The 21,882-nt window shown below is 35.2% G+C and overlaps 1 protein-coding gene across 2 annotated transcripts in view; it reads left to right on the plus strand.

The window, feature by feature from the left end:
- The first annotated feature begins 985 nt into the window (after positions 1–985).
- The window catches only part of LOC145694442 (phospholipase B1, membrane-associated-like), a 92,115-nt gene continuing 71,218 nt past the window's right edge, over positions 986–21,882 (plus strand). Inside the window, exon 1 of one of the 2 annotated variants that reach the window (XM_081770710.1) lies at positions 986–1,208. The gene's annotated coding sequence lies outside the window, so the exon portion shown is untranslated. The other variant, XM_081770700.1, reaches the window with a different exon arrangement.

Genomic DNA, 21,882 nt, shown 5'->3' on the forward strand with positions numbered 1-21,882 from the left:
ATAGAGTTCTAACATGACGATAGTTCTAACATTTTTAACTTTTCTAGTCCTTTGGTAATGGGGATTCAGGTTCGATTCCCGGCGGGAGCTCATGTGGTTCGAATTCTAAGATAAAACTGTAGGTCCACGTCTCATATAGCCCTGCTGCTGCAGGGGACGATAAACTAAAAATCAAATCAAATGCTTATTTTAGTTATTTAATTTTCTCTCTATATATAAATCTATACTTTAACATCTCTCGTTAGGAGCTTTATTAGTTGATCGGAAATTCAATGGTCCTTTCTAACATGGAAGTTATATAATATGAGTAGAGATCTATTGTGATGCGACCAGGGATCGAACAATGGATAACGCCCGTTGTACAGGAAGGGGTACGTAAACTTCACAAAAGAGATTTGTTTTTAAATAGAGACAGCTTTCCTTTTCTCTTCTTTTCTTAGACGTAGTTTATCATCATTATATTTTTAATTGCTTGTTTCTCTACTTCCTATAGTTGTAATAAGAATCTTAACATCGTAAAAAGAAAAACAAGTAACGCCCTTGATCTATGAACATAGTGTACTCTCGCTTGTGTTACATCAAATTCATCAAGTGTTTACTATGCTTTTATTGCGTGTTACCAAATAAAGATCAGCCAGGCGCAGTACTGTGCTTCTCTTGTACTTCGCAAGGTTTTACATCCGATTAAGCTACCAGGATTTTCTCCTCATTTCCGTTAAGTTCAGAGCCTTGAATAACGGACCCTACACATTTTTCTTGTTTCTATCATTTTGTTCCCAGAACCCAGTAAACTTTATCCAACAAAGTCTATTCAAGAAACTAGAAAGACAAAAAAAAAAAAAAAATACTCGTTTGACTGGCAATGCCATCCACATTTGAAACAAAACAACATATTTCAATGCCTTATGAGACTTGGAAGTGAAGGAGAAATATTATATTTTCTAAACTCTGTTTACACCTTCCAGTCAGTGCGATACGTTCGTTTCTAGTAAGAAGAAAAACAGGATATTGTAGCACAATAATGTGTTTTGTGTTTTTGTTCTAATTTAAAGAATTGCTTATTCTTCATTGTGTATCTGTGTACCGCTGCATAATGAATGTACCACGTCTAAATACCATGTTTATCTTTACGAATCAGTACACGCAGCTGCTTGCATACACACAAAGATGGGTGTGTTATATCAGTAGAACGTGAGCATCAGAAGAAGGTAAGACGTTACATTTATCTGCCAATCGAGGAAATAGTGTGATAAGTTTATGGTGTAGTGCAGTAATGTTATCTAATGTGCAACAAAAAATGTGCGTCACGAGTAAGGAATCAAAGGATTTCGTTCCGCCACATGCCACGAAGCAACGATGAACACACGCACACACTATGATGTAGTTGCAAGGATAAAAAGGTAATGTTATAATTATATTTAAATTAATTACTTAAAAATTAATCAATGTTCGTCTCTCAAGTAGTAAAACTAGTTGTTGCTTCCGAGCCTTCCGTTTCTATAAGTTAAAATCATGCTTAGTTAAAGAGCTCTCATTATTTAGTTTTAACATTTGTTTTTATGTATTTATTTAAGTTTGCACACCAACTAATATGTGGTAACATAAATATTAAAGTTCAAATCTAACCATTTGAGAATGCTCCAAGAGCATTTCCAGAACGAACTTAAAAGGAAATAATTTTTCTTATTAACTTCAACAGGTTTTATACGAATTCTTCTATGTACTTCATTATTATACTCTTTAAACAATTCTTATAATATATCTATCCATTTTAGAGAACTGCACGGGCCGAATTTTTCGGCCCGAGCCCAATCCAGCCCAAATGTACCTAGGCCCGGCCCAGCCCGGGCCCGAAAATTTTTGAGATTTTCGACCCGAGCCCGGCCCGGCCCGATAAGATTTTTAAAATTCTTGGCCCAAGTCCGGCCCGGGCCCAAAAAATTTTAAAAGTCTCATTTTGTAACATTTTTCACGGGCACACTTCGATTGCCTTCATTTTAATAATTATTGTTTAACGAAAGTCAATAATTATTAAAGAATTGCAATTAATCGGCCCTAGCCCGGCCCGACTTGAAGAGAAATCAGTGTCGGCCCGCCCGAGCCCGGCCCGGCCCAAAGAAATAACAGAGTCGACCCGCCCAAGCCCGGCCTGTGGGCCGGGCCGGGCTTCGGTCCTCGGGCTGGGCCCAGCCCGTGCAAGTCTCTAATCCATTTATGATTTCCTTGAGTACTAAATTTTTTCCACATGTTTTGTTTAAGACTTCTGTTAACGCATTCTTACAATATGTTGTGTTACGCAGGCACGTGCTGTTAATGGAGGCTCAAAATTGAAAAATATAATCTCTTTATGATTTACGGTTCACGAGACATGGCTCCTTTAATCTCTCGAAATTGGAATTTTCATGGCCAATATCTCGGGAACAGTAAGAGTGACACGAAAAATTCCATCACTTTCTCAGACAGTTTTTGATGCTCTATCGAATGGAGAGCTCAAAATTAAAAAAAAAAAAAAAATAGCAAACAGACAGACAGACACACACACACACACACAAAGAGAGAGAGAGAGAGAATTCAGCAACGAACTTTTTAAGTTCGTTGAAAATATGCTTACTGTATTTGCTCATATAACAAACAGCAAAACATGTTCATATTTCAGTGTCATCACTATCAATTTTGAAATAATTAAATTGAAAGACTACAGTTTAAGTTGGAATCAAATTGTCACAATATATTACGATAGAAATATATAAATGTTAATACTCAAATCTAAATATGATTACGGCCTTCGTCCTCAGCAGCGTATTTCACATTTTACTTGCGAGGGGAATACGACAAGGTTCTCCACCGAAATAAGAGTTTCATGTTTATCTTATTAGTATATAAGTAGGTCTATACAATTTATTAAAATATATGCATTACTCAAGCTTCGAGATGGGGACAATTGTCCCCTGCTCTGCGCTAATGATGATCCTGTTTGACATATTTTGAAATAATTCAATTGAAAATATACACATTTTTAAAGTTGCAATTAAATCTTCACAATAGTTTTAACCCCGGCAATTTACCTACACGCTAGAGCAGCGTTTCCCAACCGGTGTGCCGCGGGCAAATGGGCCGCTGGTGTGCCGCGAGGAAATCGAAACAAAATTATTAATTCTATAGCAACCAAATTGCAAGAAATAGAAAAATATATATTTGTATTACACATTACTATGATCATCTACAATGGAAAAAATACTGTAATTGTAATATATTATTCTGCATACATTACTGTGTAGCAGGTATTATTTCGAAAACAGAATTTTATTTGCCGCAGCCTCTTACACATTTCTACAGCTATTTCTGCAAAGGCTGTGAAAGTTGTCATTCCCTTTTCTACATCCTACTTAAGTGAAGCAGGATTTTCTGCAATGAACACAATCAAGTGTAAGAACGGGTAACAACTGTTAACTCCGGAACACGATATGAGGGTGTGTTTATCAACCATCCGTCCACAATTGAAGAAGATGGTGAAAGAATATTGTACTCAAGTTGCACATTAATTTTGGTTCGTGCACCAACCTGTTTTCCTTATTTTTGAAATATTGTAATCTTTATATAATAGAAAATATTATTGAACAATTCTAACCTTTGTGTAATATTTAAAATAGTAACGTATATTAACCGTGTTAATAAATTATAAGTTCCCTACTGTGTTACTTTTCTGTACATTTTTAATGTCGAAAAAAGTACTTATCATTGTTATAACCATTATTGCTTCTTTATTGTTTCAAACTATTTTGCAACTTGAAATTTTAAAATATCATTCAATCCTTTCGACAAGGTAAACATGCATACAAATTACCTACATTTATACTTTTAAAGTACAAGAGATTTGTTTGTTCCTTCGTTATTTGGTGATTTTCCTTCTTAGTGAAAGGTTGCATCTAGTTTTCGAAAAAGAAAGTGTATTTTAGAAAACCTGAGTCCTATACCAGTATTTCATTGCGATTTTTTTCTATTTTTAAATTAGAATGAAATAATTAGCTCAATGATTTACCACGGGGAAAACCAGTGACCGAGCTTTCTTCTTTGTGAGAAGGAGATCAGTAATCACACACACATATACACAAAAACACGGTATTTTATATTTACAAATGAATGTGCCGCGAGAATTAAAATTACAGTTGTAGTGTGCCGCGAGTTGAAAAAAGGTTGGGAAACGCTGCGCTAGAGATATCTACTAGCGTCAGGTATGCAAACGATATCTTAGGTAGCGATATCTATTAGCATTAGGCCGGCAAATGATAGCGTAGGTAATGATGTCTATTACGGTCAGGCAGGCAAACGATAGCTTAGGTAGGAGGCGCGATGGCTCAGTGCTAGAGCGTTCACCTCCGGAACCCTCGTTCGATACCAGCTCGCGCCGTGTGGACTTTGTGGTGGGCAAACACCGTGCTCGACGGTTTTCTCGGGGTTCTCCCGTTCCCTCCTACTTTCTTCATTCCAACACTTAATTCATTTCTCATCATCACCGTCTCTTCAGCCTAACCGGCATAACCAAGGAGCATAAAACTGAAAGAAAGATAGCTTAGGTAGCGATGTCTCTTAGCATCAGGCAGGTAAACGATAGCGTAGGTAGCGGCATATATTAGCGTTAGGCAGGCAAACAATAGCATAAATAGTGATGTCTATTACGGTCAGGCAGGGAAATGATAGCGTAGGTAGCTATATCTATTGGCGTCAGACAGGCAAACGATAACGTAGGAAGCTTTATCTATATGCTGGTGAAGTAAACGTTATTTCCGCTTCCTGTTCAGCTAGCTGGTTACAAACAAACCAGCTTTAAGCGGGTTATATGAAGAAGCTTACACGGTACTCTTCTATGAAAATGATTTGTTTCGTTTTCGGATATAACCATAACAGTTTAAGAGGAACATGCATTTTTTTGTTTGTTTTCCCAAGAATGAAATTAGAAATATTGTACTATATAATATACTAGCAGCGTTCACCCCGCTTCGCTGCGGTCACCCCGGAACGCTGCGGTCACCCCGGAACGCAATAAACGTTGTTACTTAGATAATATTTACTTTTTCGCTTTCAAGTGATATGATAAAAACCATAGAAGATTGCAGTAAATGTTAACATTATATCGCCTGTCATTTATGTTAACCCGCCCCGCTTCGCTGCGGTCACCCCGGAACGCAATAAACTTTGTTACTTAGATAATTTTTACTTTTTCGCTTTCAAGTGATATGATAAAAACCATAGTAGATTGCAGTAAATGTTAACATTATATCGCCTGTCATTTATGTTAACCCGCCGAGTGACACGGTCATGCGGGTTGCATATAAATACGTTTATTTTTATACCTATGATGAACTAACAAAGGATTTGTACGTTATGGACACTTGAATGGTCAATTATCTCAAGACACTGGTAATTAAAAATTAAAGTGATATGATAAAAACCATCTAGGGTCCAAATCCTAATAACCCCCCAAAAATGAAAGAAATTGGTTCAGCCGTATTAGCGTGATGAGCTAACAAAGGATTTGTGCGTTCTCTTTTATATAATAGATTAAAGAGAAACAAAAACAAAGCCACACTGTACAACAAGCGATATAATGATTAATTACTTATTGGGCGAACAGATATATCTAAATCTTTTTGAAGAACACTTTCTCTCCTTGCATATTCTGTCAGATTGAAATTAATATATATATATATATATATATATATATATATATATATATATATATATATATATATATATATATATATATATATATATATATATATATGTGTGTGTGTGTGTGTGTGTGGTGTGTGTGTGTGTGTGTGTGTGTGTGTGTTTACCTAAGCTCCCTTGTTCTATCTTTTTTTGTTCGTTTGTTTGTGACATTTTAAGGCTAATTTCGCTGTTTAATATATATTAATACTCAGAACACTGTAAAATCGTTTCTTAGTAAACTGATAATTGAATCACACCTTTAAAGGCATACTATAATCTTCGACAATGCCTGCCCCAGCATGGAGTGTGATGCTCGTCTGCCTCCGCTCTTTCCGATTCTCACCATCGTAAGTTCGATAACAATTTTACCTTTGTGGTTACATATATGTGTAAAAATTTGAAACTCTTGATACAAGTGAGATTTACAGGCAATGGATGATTTTAAAATTGGTAAATGGCGTTACACATATATGTAAGACAACCACATTTAAGCAATCACAAGCTAACCTAACCTTACCATATGAATGTTAGTAATAGTATAGTACAGGTAATATAGTAAAGTTTAAACCGGACTTGTTACTTTGTCTCATCCCGTTTGACATAAAATATAATTGTTCGATCCTATCGATCTACGCTAAGTATGCATGAACAATACAGGATCATTTTTTGAAAAAGTATGTGTAAAATTTGTCTAATCTACGAAAATACTTATATGCAAGAAAATTATTTATGTAGAGGGAGAACATAGAAACAGCGTTAAAAATGTGCAATGGTTACTAAGAAATTGAAATACAAATCCACTTGTAGTGATTACTAGCCCTGGCTAGTGTAAGCTTTTCGTACCTGTCTTTCTTTCACGCATAGGCAACTTCACTGATCTACCTGATCCCTACAGATGCATCCTTATATCGCTTGAGCTTCAAGCTGCCCTTAATCATCATAGATGTAGTGTTACGTGAAGTGACCACCCAGCGTAAGTTGGTACGTATTCTCCTTATGAATTTTAATACATGTATAGTCTAGAATGTTACAAATCTGTACGCCGTTTGTGGTAAACGCCACAAAAAAAAAAATCAGATAACATTAGGACATTGTATAGGATAGTTAGAGAGTTATACCTTTTAAATTATTTAATTATTTCTGGTGACGCATTTCAACCTTAACAGTGCCAAACAAAGAATGGACACTCTTACAAAAGGATGAAGAATAAATTAGGAAATTATTTCCACGAAGATGCTAAGTTTCTGAGATTATGTATTCGTAATTGTATACTTTAAAATGCATTGGTTATTCTAGCGCTACATTCCTTTGTTCCGAATATCTGATCGCTAATTTTATAAAAATCAAGTTTCTTCCATATTAAACATTTTCACTGAAGCTAAACAAACAATATGACAGAAGTATATAGCATAACAATTTTCAATAATTTTAAGTAAACTCAATCTAAAATTATTATTAAGGGGCGCTCACATACATGCGTGGCATTCTCACTCACTTGTTGTCCAGCAAGTTATTAGCGATTGAAGGAATTAAAATATAGAGCAATTTTGTTTCATATTATGATAAATATAGCCTTTCTGTAAGTATAAAGTAAATATATTCACTGCTATTCGTTAAATATGTAGCCTCATATTCATAATTTTAAGTTCGTCTTTGACAAGACTCACAACTGCCACATAAAACACCATTGAAACTGCCTTAGCAACCACCTTAACAACAGATTGTTTGTAACCAATATGGCTGCGCCCAGTAAAATTCACAGCAGACGACTTCAGCAGCGTATTAGCATCAGGGAGACAAACGATAGCGTAGGTAGTGATGTCTATTAACGTCAGGCAGGCAAACGATAGCGTAGATATCAATATCTATTAGCGTCAGGCAGGAAAACAACAGCGTAGGTAGCGATATCTGTTAGCGTGACTGTTTACTATTACGAATTACCGTGATGCACTGAGGGGTTTGTCGTTTACAAATTCGATATATTGAACCAATAAGTTTTGATATTAGTGAAAAATCGCCCATAATCAGTTATAAGTAACTCTCAAACGAGTAATAAACAGTAATAATACCCAAATTTCTATTATAAGGAGATGCTACATTTTAAAGTAGTTAATCAACTGTCCTATCATTTACTTTCCTTTGCTTGAAATCAATGTTTAAGAACTGGATAGTTATACAGGCAATAGCAATTAGAGAAATTCTCCATTTATTTATTTATTTATTTATTTATTTATTTATTTATTTATTTATTTATTATCCGAGAGTGCAAAAATGGTCGTTTACTCTGAGGAAAGAACGAAGACTAAAACTATTTGTGAACAAGATCCTGTGATGAATATTCGGACCCAAGAGGAACGAAATGAGGAATTGGAGAAACTTCATAACGAGGAACTACGTAATCTATACGGTTCACCAAACATTGTTAGGATCATCGAGTCTAGGAGGCTCAGGTAGGCAAGACATGTAGCCAGAATGGAAGAAAGTGGGGACGCTTTCAAAATTTTCACTGGAAATCTGTCCATCAGGAAGCTCTAGGCGCAGATGAAAGGACAATATTAAGATGGATCTCGCAGAAATAGAAATACAAAGTAGAAACTGGATTCAGTTAGCTAAGAACAGAAATGAACGAAGAGGTTTCGTAAATGCAGCATTGAACCTCCGGGTTCTATAGGCCATAGAGTTAATTAGTAGTGCTTTTAGAGTGCAAACTCCGAATTTGATAACTCAGCAACGAAAGTTCTACATACCAAAATATTTAAACTCATCAAGGTCTATCAGCATGCAAACTTTTGGTCTATATCAGATAAGTTTCATCGACCGCGTACGATATTTACCTACCATCCTTTGTGATTGATATTATTTTTATGGCAAATCGAACGAAGGACGAAACTAGGAATAGAAAACATCTTCGCACTCTACTTTTATTTATTTTCTTTCTAAATAATTCAATAACAATAAACAACGTAAAATTTGTTTGAAAGTAGGCCGCTTAACACTTACAAAATACGCTATTAAATAAAGCAATAGTTGTTTTTCAAGACTGCATATAATACAAAGATCTAAATGCCTATACGTTATGACGTCATAAACTGCACAGCACAAGTATACATAAGTTTCTGGCGTACAGAAGCAGAAACAGTTAATAGAATTTAGTAGGTTATATTTGCCTCAAATAATAAACTTTTGATATTCTTTACTGTCTTGCAATTTATTTACTAAAATTCGAAAGTTGATTAGCAAGCGAAGATGCACAACTGAATCCTAATAGCAGGTCCATTTTAGATACAGTGAGCAGTTGAGTTTTAATGTTTCTATCCAACATTGAAACTACATGAGAAGGAAGTTCAATCAGCAATACAAACAGGAATCAAACGTGGACACAGGATTCAATATGCCATTTGACACGAAGGACTACAATAGCCCTTTGTGATGTATGTTTTGCAGTAATAGCACTTTTGAAACCATAATATGATAAGAATTTTGAAAAATAAAATGTATATTTCCAGTACATTTGAGAAGAAAATGCTCTATATGCTTGACTTAGGAAGAAATAAAATGAAAAACATGCAAGAAAGGAACGACAAAATAAATGGGTAAAAGAGAAATTTCATAACATGGACTGAACATGTTCAAATAATAGGATTCTTACGCCTAAGAATGAGTAGATACTGCATGTGCTGACTTGTAAAATATACGATGCTTCGTTGCGGCGTCTTTTCACAACAAGCAAGACCAATAACCTAGGGCCATGCACGAAAAATAATATGATAGGGTAACATTAGGATAACATTAGTTTCAATTTGGAAATGAAAAATGAAATCTTTAAGTTTAATACCCCACGACTATGCATATTAGGCTAAGGGAGACGATGACTATGGCAAGTGAATGATAATGGAAGAATTGGTAGAATAAGAAACTGGGAGGAATGGGAATCCTGATGTTGTCCACTGCAAACTTACTTGGTAGGGGATCGAACAAGGGACCCCATGCACTAAACGTATACGCTCTACCACTGAGCCATCGTGCTTCTCCCAGCTCCAATTTGAAAAAAAAAATGAAATGAAATCTTTAAGCTTAACGTCCCACGCATATGTCGGTTAGGCTAAAGGAGACGGTGATAATGAGAAATGAGTAAAATGGTGGAATGAAAAAAGTGGGAGGAAACGGGAGAACCCCGAGAAAACCCAGGAGCACGGAGTTTGTCCACCACAAAGTCCACATGGCGCGTGCTGGGATCGAACCAGGGACTCGAAGCACCGGAGGTGAACGCTCTACCCCTGAGCCACCGCGCCCCCCACAGCTCCAATTTGAATAGGCAGGTTAAGATATAATGCTGGATTCTAGAACTAGCATGTTGGTTTTTGTATAACTTTGGGGGAGGGAATGGCAATCAGGTTTGTGTGTTCCATTGTCAAATATCCAAGCAACGATACCCAGATCCTAGGTGGTCCCAAGTAAGCTTGGAGGGACCACGAGCCCCTCGAGCACAGGGTCGGCGCTTATGCCAATAATGAACCTTTAGGCTTCTTAAGAGTAAACTACCTACAGCGTGACCCACATTTTTAATAAATCAAAAATAGGTTACGCTCGCCCGTCAAACAGAGAAAGATACTGTAACACTATAGTACACTTTCATTAACAATATTACCGGCTCGGGCAAACATAATGGTACACGCCAATTTCGGTAAAATTGAATTATTAGGTAGAATAGATTAGGATTGAACCATAGAGCAGTATGTAGGTAGTTTAATTTGGGAAATGAACTGTAGATGGTAGGGGAAGCTTGCTTGGTATGTGTCATTGCGTTGAATTGCATGAGAATGTTGAACCTTCTTTTCCAGCTTATTTGAAAATTAGAAAATATGACATACCATTATGCTTTTCCAAACCGCTCCAATTTTAAGAGAAATGGTATTTATTTTCAAGATATATATGCATTGTGTTTATGAACACCTTCTGATCGGCAATAAACATATATTAATATTTAGTGGATATTTTTGTTTCAATACTTGTAGAATGTCCATTTCACATTGGACCTAAATGAACATTATGGGTGACTGTGATGTTGTGGTTTCATTTTAACACTAACTTTGCTGAATTGGCGTATTCAATAAGGGATTAGTGATGACTTTTGGTTAATTCATTCTAAGGTATACAAGTATTTAGTTTATTGGGAAATTTATGTTATTATCTATGATGAATTCTTGTACTAAAAAAGAAATCATGAAGTCCCATATATAATTTTTCTTCTATTTGGGAAATGATATTATATATAACTGGTATAAAAGTTTCTGCTAATCAATTTGAGAAATCTTATAGATCAAAGTTTTATTTTGCTCTTTCGAGTATTGTAAGCAGTATTGAAAAGAACTTTCAGAAAATGAAAATGAGAAATGGAATCTTTGACTTCCAGCAGTTACCGCTTTTAGACCAAAGGAATCGATTGGTTAATGATAGTGAAATGTGAGAATTTGTGGTATGAGAATGTGAGACAAAGTGAGAATGATATTGTCTACTACAAACTCACACGCCTAGGGATCGAAGTAGAAATTACTTGCTACAAAGATGAGCATTCTTTTTTTTTTTTTTTTTTTTAACCTTCCATACTCTACGTTTCTCTTACTAGGATCCGACAGGTATGCGAACATATAAACATCAAAGATAATTATAAAATGCCCTGGCTACTCAGAATAACTCAAACCTCCGACGGATAACTCAGTTTCTTCTCACAATGTCAACCTAACGCCTCAGACAGCTCGCTTGCACTAACTACATTGGCTACCACCGAGCTACCGTAGCCCCGTTCTTTCCCAAGGACCTTTCCATAAAATAAGTAAAAGATAGAGTATACGACAGCTGTATCTGAAGAAGAGAAATATAATCCTACATTATAAGTGTTTAATGAAAAGAAAAGTATGTTCAAAGATGAGACATACCAATCGATATAAGGGGGCTAAGGAGCACGACTTTGAAATGTCCGCCATTTCTGTTCTCATAAGTTGGCAGCACTGAACGTTACATTATTTTCATCCGTTGGTTTTGCGGTTAGTAGTCAACTGCACCGAATAAGTCAACTTGATCAAATATTCCACGGAGTTCGCCAAATCACTGCATAATATTCACCACATTTGTAGTAAGTTTTCACTATGACAACATATTGTTCCGTCATGAAGGGCTCCATTCCTACCGTACAGAAAATGCATGACAATCATGCGCTATTTGGCGGTCCGTGACTACTAACCACAAAGGCAACAGCTTAAGATCATGCAACGTTCAGTACTCCCAACTTACTAGAACAAGAACACTAAGTGACGAGCATTTCAAACATTGAATTCATTATGGAATACACTTACATCATTGAGCAGGGCAAAATTATGTATGTCTGTATAAAATCTTATGGGTAGTATTCGAGAAAATGGAGAAAAACGAACTTTTTGTAAATCTAATCATTGATATATACCTATGTTGCTTGATTTCTTGCAACAGTGAAGCAAATACTATTTGTAATTCTAATCGGATAAGAATGATTCACAGAAGGTCTCCTCACTTTGTCCCCTGATGATGGTAGTTCTCACTCTTACTCATGGTTATTTTTGTTCGTGAGTGTGAAGGTTTTTTTTTTTTTTTTTTTTTTTTTTTTTTTTTTTTTTTTTTAGGGAGGACAACACTTCAAATCGAGAATCAGAGCGAGTGAAAGAGTAAGGGTATCAATTTTTTATTTGAGGATGATGGCGAACTAGAATTAGGGTGTAAATGTTATTTGAGAGTGAGGATCGTGTAAGATGTGGGAGAGAATGTTACACAGTGGTGCCCACCCCCCTCATGTCCATGACGCACGCCCCCCCTCAATTGTCTATCCGTAGGTGTTCTTCCATGAAAAAAAAAAACTTTTCGATTAATTTTTACACCCCCTCAAACATATTTATATAGATTTTTAACCCCCCCCCCAAATATTTCAATGACGCAGTTTGCGTCACAACCCCCCCCCCTTGTGGGCACCCCTGTGTTACACAAGGGAGAGGAAGGTTTATTTGAGGGTATGAAGAAAGGTGAGTAAAGATTAGGAAAAAAGAATGTTTTGTGTCGCCGTATTGGATATTTGAGTAGTTTTCTTTTTTCTTTGTCCTAATAAAGAAATCCCTCATTCTAATGTTACTTGAGGAATTTGAGGGAGACCTTCATCTACTTGAATGTTCGCAGTACATTCGCCATCTCTTTTTATTTTTAAAAAAATTAATTAGTGTATTTTTTGCTGAATAATTCAATGACAACAATCTTAATGACAATTTTGGAAAGTAGGTCATAGTTACCTTCAAATACTATTTTAAATAAATTTGTTGCTAATATCAAGACCTCTCATAGTACACAGAGATTCGAGTATGTCATAATTATGATGTCAGACTATTAACTGTGCATCCATATTTCCGACCACTAAGAGAAGAGCTGATGAAAAGTTAGTAGTATGTTTAATGCCACATTGTAGAGTATTCTTCAGGTATGTTTTCTAAATACTTTATTATATTTAAGTTACCCTCTAAAATTCTTACACAACAAAAATAAAAACATAGTGAGCAGTTTAGTTCAGATTCTTAAGCCATTAATTACTAGCATAGCGTGTTGAGATCAAGTCACGGTTGTATCCAAAAAAGGAAATTAGGACTAGTTTTTTTAAAAAAATGGACATGTCTACAATAAGAAAATTTTAAAAACATTTTATTTTAAATCTTTCAGTTTAAGTTCTTTTACTTATCTTTCTTTTTTCCTGTTTTTTGTAAAAAAAAAAATTCGGTTTAGTTTATTCCGTCTGTACTTGTATCCATCCTGAAGACACAAAGCACAAGACCTACTAGATATATCACCATCAATTTGGTTTAGGATACAGAGGGTCAAAAAGTTACGCATGAAGTTCCTTGATGGAGGTGATCCACCCAGATGATCCCAAAATATCATTATCATTATCATTATCATAGGTAGTCTGCCATTATTGGCAGCTCACTTGCTGCAACTGAGAAGCTTCCATGCTCCACGGTCTTCCGCTATCCTCTTCATCTTCACGTATGATTTTTTTTTTTCGTTTTGATATCGTCTATCAATTGTATTCCCTTTCGTCTCCTCTCTCTCTCTCTTTCCTGTCACTATACCCTCTATCACGTCCTTCATGATACAGTTCCTTCTTAGCCAACGTCCCAACAAGTTTATCTTCCTCTTTTCAATTAATATCTCACATTGTTCTTTTCTCCACCACCATTTCTAGCACCCTCTCATTCATTCTGGTAAAGATATGGGCAATGAAAAATAGATTTACTATCTATTCTTATGCGAGTAAATTATGGATACCAAGCTTGTTTGACAGACTATTCGCAGTTCTTTTCAGATTAGTAGGCAAGAATAATGCTCACAGTGCAAATTATTAATCTCTCCCTGGAATGCAACATTAAAATGAAACTAAACAACTCAGTACTCGACAAATATGAATATTTAAATATTTTCTATGATATTTTTTAAATATGCATTCAACTTATTGTATACTTAATTTCATTTAAGCTTACCTTAGTAAAATTACGAAATATCTAACCAAACTCCTTAATGTGGTATACGCTCTGACATTGTTACTTGTTTTTGTTATTATATACAATATATTCTCCCTTATTTTTGTTCTCTGGACGCGATGTTGGGTACTAAATGTTGCTGTAAGCTTTGTAGTAAATTTTCTATATTACATTCTGTTAAAGTCTGAGAATAATTGGATGTGTGATTCTTGTCAAATTTCCCGCTTGTGAATAGCTTGTGAATAATCATGCACAAAGCCTTAAAAAAGTTCGGACATTTAATTTCAGAAAAGGAAGAAATAGTCATTTAGAACTAGCAACTGAGATTATTAGGTACTATAATTTTTGAATTGTCTGTTCTATTGACAACTTAGTTGCGTAAAAGATAGTCATAATTACTGAAATAGGACACTACCGGTATGTAAAAGCGAGTTCCACTCTGTAAATAAACTATAAATAACCGTAAAAAAATGTACGTATTTAAAAACAATACTTTTATATAATGCACTAAAATGGAAAAACTAATTAGTTTGGAGGAGTGAAATGACAAATTGGGATTAAGACTAAAATCACTAGGCACCATTACTGAGATCGAGGACTAAAATACGTTACTTAAAAGTTAAATCGGTTCCAATACTTATAGTTCTAATTTCATTCCTTCATTCTATCTCACAAACGTTAAAAAATATTATTTACTGTATCCTATGTTAAAAAAGTATATTGTTTTTCAAAAAAGGTTCTCCACGTTTGCTACGTATTCTTTTAGCCTTTGTTCAATATCCTGCTATTTTTTTTTTTTTTTTTTTAATTTGCTTAACTTCAAACATTCTACCTGATTTCGATGTGTTCGAAGGGGTGATAAACCACTAGTGAAAGTCAGTAATTACTATCTTTTTTCCGCCACATAAATAACTCAAACCAACATTGAACTACTCTGCCATTTGTTGAAGCACTGTTTAATTAACTGATGGTGCCTATGCATATACATAACCTAAATTAATTTATGGTATTAGAATGAAAGTCACATGAAGATATTATATAATCGTCGGCAGGGCCATCCCTAGACAATTTGCCGCCCCGTGCATTGGCATGATTTGCCGCCCCTCCTTTCTCCAGAAAGAATAAATCTCAAAAGCCACGGATTTAAGGGTCTTCATTACAGCGAAATTAAACTACTGCTAATTTTAAAGCTTTTTTGTAATATCTTCAAAACAAATAAAATTTTTCGAAAAATAGAAACGTAGTGAACTAGACAATACGATTTTGTGGGTGATACCTTTACCACAATTTACCTATCTGCTTTTGGTATGCCGCTATTTACAAAACCCGCAAAAAATGCTATATCTATCTACAGTTGCAAATCGAAAGTAGATAGATGAGTTGTAATAATGGTATCAGATGAAAAATCGTATTGTATAGTTCACTACGTTTCTCCTTTTCGAATATTTTTATTTGTTTTGAAGATATTACAGAAAACCTCTAAAATTAGCAGTAGCTTAATTTCGCTGTAGTGAAGACCCTTAAGTGTGCTACTCCATCGTGAACAACGAAGGGGAGGGAAAGAACCCTCGCACTCAGAAAGGACTAAACACTACAAATCCAATCTCGTTATATCTGCTTTTTTTTTTCTTTAAACAATAATCTATTTTGTTAGTGAAAGGTAAAGCAAACATATTTGCAGAGGAAAGATGGTAATCCTATTTATACAACTCAATATCGAGTTTCAATCTCAATATATCACTTTGCAATTCCAGTTAAACGTGCATTTTTTTTCTTGATTTTCCTTCTACATCTGTTATTTTTTTTTAAAAAAAAGAAAACATTGTTTCCACCTTCAATGATAAGGAACTTGCTTGTGACAAACACAAAACTACTTTTCATACCAAAACTGTGATAACTAACTAAACGGAATAAGTATTCGCTACTATTAGAGAATTGAGTTCTTGAATTTGACAACAATGAAGTAATTCATGCTGGAATTTGTTTGACCATTGCTTTAGCACTGTCCGTGTGACTTTAAACTAATGCGACCTAAATATGATTTATGAATGTAGTATTCAAATAGAAGATCAGCTTAGTAAATATAACTACTATCATTATGAAATATGTCCAACAAGAAATATATTTTAAATAAAATATTGTAGTTATGACAGATTTTGACGCCCCTCGAAATTTGTGCCCCGTGCAGATTCACATGTTACACATTTTAGAGCCAGTCTTGATCATTGATCTTACGTATGTGTACAAAATTTCCCGAGCTCTAGGTAGAATGGAATCGCGTGAAAATTCAGTTGTGAGATTTGACTCTAACATGCGAACAAAGAGAGAAGTAACCTAATAATAATAATAATGTTTGTATAAAAAAGATGTGAATACAAAAGTATGTTCTCTACCATCAGTGAATGCTTTCTACCAGTACAACAAAAGTCAATAACGGCTAATAGCCTAATTTACATTTTCCTTTACTTCCTTCACGCGTGATGTCCTTGTTGCTTGTTGGTAATTTATAGAGTATCTTTATTATTCCCTTGAGCGTGTGCCCTTCAATACACAAGAACACGTGGAGTTATCTGTTTGTTTATTATATACCGGTAGCATAAATAAACTTATCGTTTTCCTTTGTTCTCTTTGGGACTGGTTGACAAACTATTCAACCGTAACACTGCTTTACCTTTTGCCACAGAATGCTTCTGGTAGCATGTGTACAGGTACACTCATGTCCAAAATTTTTGTCGCATATCTATAATTGTCTTCTTGTAAGAATATTATTTGATAATGATTTTGCAGGGTACTTTTAATACTGAAACTATGTGTATAATCAGGAAACGTATATTTGTGGTAAATTTCATAGGAAAAGGATTGTAAATATGAACATTATAATGAGTAAAATGAAATGTTGCTGAATGGACAAGAAAATTATATTTTCGTTTTATTGTTCTTATTTACTGCTCTTTTGACATGAAATTTGTCACATACATGTATTTGCCGATTATACACATACTAACATTATAAGAAGTACCGGGCGAATTCATTATCAAATTTTATTCGTACAAAGCATATTTATAGACATGCGACAATAATTTTGGACACGAGTGTACATAAAATAGTATTCCGCGTTTATATTGTGCAGTGTTTTATTATTGGCCAGTTTATTCTGCTAATGTTCGAACTAAAATTGTGGAAAAAGTGGCTTATACGAACTTAGGGATGCGCACGAGACAAGATTTCTGGCTGTCTCGTCTCGAAAATGTGCTGTAAAAGTGATGTCTCGACTCGAAAAATGTATATTTCTCTATTGGAAGAGTCGTGTCTCGACTCGAATTTTCTCAGGAAAATCCTGTCTCGACTCGTCTCGTGCGCATCCCTAAACTTTGATTATAAATGAAAATGAAATGATATTTCGAGTTTTACGTACCACGGACATTCTTCAACTTCAGAAAACAAGCAAATACAAGATGACTTCAAGCGCTTCTACATGTACAAGCACAGGGAAGATTAAGTGATTATAACCAGAGCTACAGTTCATTGGATTACACATCAAAGGTCATTAAAAAAAAAAAGAAAAAGAAAAAAAGAAAAAAACTACGATGTTAAGTTCAACTGTCCCAGAACTACTTTGACTCCAAAATATGAACAAAAGTATCCGAAATAATGTGAAATGATCCCGGAATTCAAGGATCGGTTACGCGCTGTTTACAAAGATGTGAGAACGTATTGTTTATTTTACATCTACAACTTTAAAACAATGCTTATAGACAGCATATTATATGCCAATAGCGTATTATTGTGTCTATTTAGGACATTGTACACTGTAAAAAAATGAGGTGTTAAAAAACAACACAAAATGACTACCACTTTAGCGTGTTACTTGTGTGTTAATTCAGCACCAAGCACATCACCTTCCGAGCATATGAGAAATAACTCATTACTAGCTGAGAGAATTTGCATTGGTATTATCGTTTAATATGAGCAAAGCTTTGCGAAATATATTTGGCACTTATGCCAAGTAACGAATAATATTCTATGTTTTCTGTAATCGGTCACAATAATAGTGTTGTAAACCTGTGAATCGTCTGACTACAATTACATAGGCAAAAGTTCTGCCATCTTCTGTTCATACGTGCTAAGACACAAGAATAAGAGATAAAGAAAACAGATGGAAACACTGCTATCTGTGTAATTGTTGTCAGAAGATTCACAAGTTTACAATAACAGTATTGTCACCGATTATAGAAAACATAGAATGTAATTAGTTACTTGCTATAAGTGCGAAATATATTTTGCAGCGCTTTGCTCATACCAAACAATAAAAAACAATGCAAATATTCACAGCCTGTAACGAGGTATTTCTGATATACCGTGAGGGCGATGTGCTTGGTGCTGAATGGTTGGTGTTGAAACAACACACAAGTAATACGCTAAAGTGTCAGTCATTTTGTGTTGTTTCAACACCTCATTTTTTGCTGTGTAGGTGCATGATTTTCTTTCGTTTGCTACACGTAATATAGCATATTCAGATTTTTAAAAAAATGTCATGTGTAAATGCAAAACATGCATAGGAGTTTTCCAGAAGCATAAAGTTTTCTGAGAACTAATTACTCGCTACTTATTTGTATTCATTTCAAATAATGCAGTGAAAATGTTTCCAAAAATATGTATCGTGCTGGAAAGTTGAGCGGGAGGGAGAGATTAAAGATGTCCCGTATTCCCATGAAAAAATATGGCAGGCTTAAGGTGATCTGGTACCCCTAGCAACCTTGAAAGTTAGTCCATTTAAAAAGCATTGCAAAGTTTTTCACTATTTTCTTCTTTATTATTAAAGTTACAAACGTCAAAATTTGAACAAACCTAGAGGAGACACATATCTATGTCTTGTGTGTTTTAGATTTTGAAAAAAACACAGTAAAAAAGCTTCCATGTTTGATTTTAAAAACTTGGCAACGCAGATGTAACCCTCCCACTCAAATTTTGAGTTGGTGTCTCCTTTTGTTGAAATGTCTATTGACTCCTGTGTGAACCTCCCTGTCCGCGTTTAGCGGTCGTCTTTCTGCCTGTCCTTCGAGTCGTGGTTGCTTGAAATGTGAATATCGACGGATAATCACTTTATGAGTGACAGCAGGAGGGATAGCAGTACAAATGTCTGTGCCGTGAAAAGACAACGGAAAGCGAGATATTCCTGCCGACCGAGGAAAAATATCGCACGACTTTCGGCTTCAGAAACATAAGAAAAGAGAAGAAAGAAGTGCTATTGTGTTTCATATTTCTGTGGTTATTACTTCTGTTTCTATGTAGCTTTATTTCAATGCAGTATTTGAATGTTGAATGAAAGATGATAAATCGAACGGTTGATAGACAGGTAAACAGATAGAAGTAATATATATATATATATATATATATATATATATATATATATATATATATATATATATATATATATAGAGAGAGAGAGAGAGAGAGAGAGAGAGAGAGAGACATAGATATAAATATAGATAGATAAGCATATAAATGCAGAAAAAATATTTTCTAAAAATGATAAATAGCTAGAAACGATAAATAGGACCTAACACATCAAACTGAAGCTCTTGGAAAGTATGTACATTAGTAAAGAAATACTTTCAAACAGTGGCGTACTTTAAGATGTGTTGGTACAGGTTGTAATCCCTCCTTTCATATCTATTGAAATTAGAAGATTTTAGCTTTCAAATTGGATCAACAACAATATTCCTGTGTGGAGAAGGGGCTTACATATACGTACGACGACACATCACAATGTTTCGATGATGTGTAAATCGAAAATGTAAATGAGTAGAGAATATACACACCCAGGCAGAGGTCCCTATTTTCCCCTGAAGGTTACCATTCTTCCCATTTACTGTCCTCCCCCCAAATTTACCATTCTTTATTATGACAATTACTTATTTAAAAATGTTATTCATGCTAAGTTCTCCTTCATACCTAGTGTTCATCAGTCGGTGGCTATCGAGCTCAACTCCCCCCCCCCCGAAATAAATTTGTTATATTCACAACTTCATTAAAATTTATCGGCACCTAAAAGGAAAAATATAAGTGCTTATTCTCGTATTGTGCATACCCCTTCCCGAAACAAATTCCTAAATACGCCACTCGTGTTCATAAAAGCATCATTGTGGTATAATTAAAATTCGATCGTTTCACTTTCAATGACAAATTATGTCCCTCCTCAAAAAAAAAACATAGGTGCAACCTGTGCCCCAAAACTTGACTGTGGGCACCCCTGTAATCCAGAGAAGACTAGGAAATGAAGTTTCATTGTTTAAAATCTTTCCCAACCCCATAAACACCCCCTAACACCAACCAAAATTTCTTTACACACATCCCTGGGCGTAACAAAATATATTGCTTCCTTTGCGTTTCTGTAAAAATATGTATCACTATTCTAAATGCTCTCCCTCTTGGGTTTTGAACACCTCACAAAATAAAATTCCCAGCGTACTTACTGATTAAACGGGAGACTCAGGTGAGATGCCCGATTGCAATACGTACATTTCCAGGGTTTCCCACAGGGAAGTATTGCGTCGCATACTACACCACACATCTTTTAGGTGAGGACTGTTAATTTTATGCAAAGATTGAAGACTATAAAGAAATGCATTCCAGTGAAATTAACAATAAACAGAGAGACGGACCACCGAGACTGATTGGAATCTAAAGATGTGGGGGTGGGAAATGTTTATATGGAGACGGACAGTGTCAGATGAAGAAGTCTACATCTGTTCTACGAAACACAATACTAAGCGGATATTATTATTATTATTATTATTATTATTATTATTATTATTATTATTATTATTATTATTATTATTATTATTATTATTATTATTATTATTATTATTATTATTATTATGGGCTCTATATTTAAACCCGACTAACGAATATTTCTGGCTACGCGTATGCCTTCAAACATAAGTGGAAAACATTATTGTGTATCTTATTTTATCCTGTAGGGATGGCATAGAGACTTGTAGGCGGATCCTGAGGGAAGGGTCGTTCGCCACCTCCAATGGCACAAGCACCAGTGATGCAAAAGTTCAAGTCTGTACATAATAAAACTAAAGTAACCCTAAGTAGCAGTGTTACAACTCACCGCTACCCCATCCCTCAGGAATCCATCCTGGATCGGTCCCTGTGTCGTCTGGAGTCGAAAATATGTCATGTGAAAAGAAAAGGTATGAAAAATGTCATCTTACAGCCTTTTGCGTCGATTTCCTTATAAATTGTGAGAGGCCCGTCCTAGTGTGCTAATTGACGAGGGGATGCCAGGGATTTCTCCTCTGAGAAATTTTTATCCCCCTGCAAGAGAAAATTTTCATTTCAGACAGGAATAACTTTTCCCCACTCTTACGTGTGTGATAGCTGGGTGCGTATATGAGTGAAATTCATCCGCCCTGGGAAAAATATTCAATTCGCACACTGACCCGTCGAGTTATACAATTTTTATATAACGTAGTGAAGAATTTTTTTGCGAAATAAAGTAGTGGTGTTTATTTTGTGAAATAAAGTACCGGTACTGAGGAATCTACTTACATAGTTGTGCAACTACGGCGGGGGTTAGGGGGCCTGCTCCCTTCCTAAATTTTTTAGC

This window comes from Thermobia domestica, chromosome 1 (assembly GCF_964235325.1).
Source record: "Thermobia domestica chromosome 1, izTheDome1.hap1.1, whole genome shotgun sequence".
NCBI lineage: Eukaryota > Metazoa > Arthropoda > Insecta > Zygentoma > Lepismatidae > Thermobia > Thermobia domestica.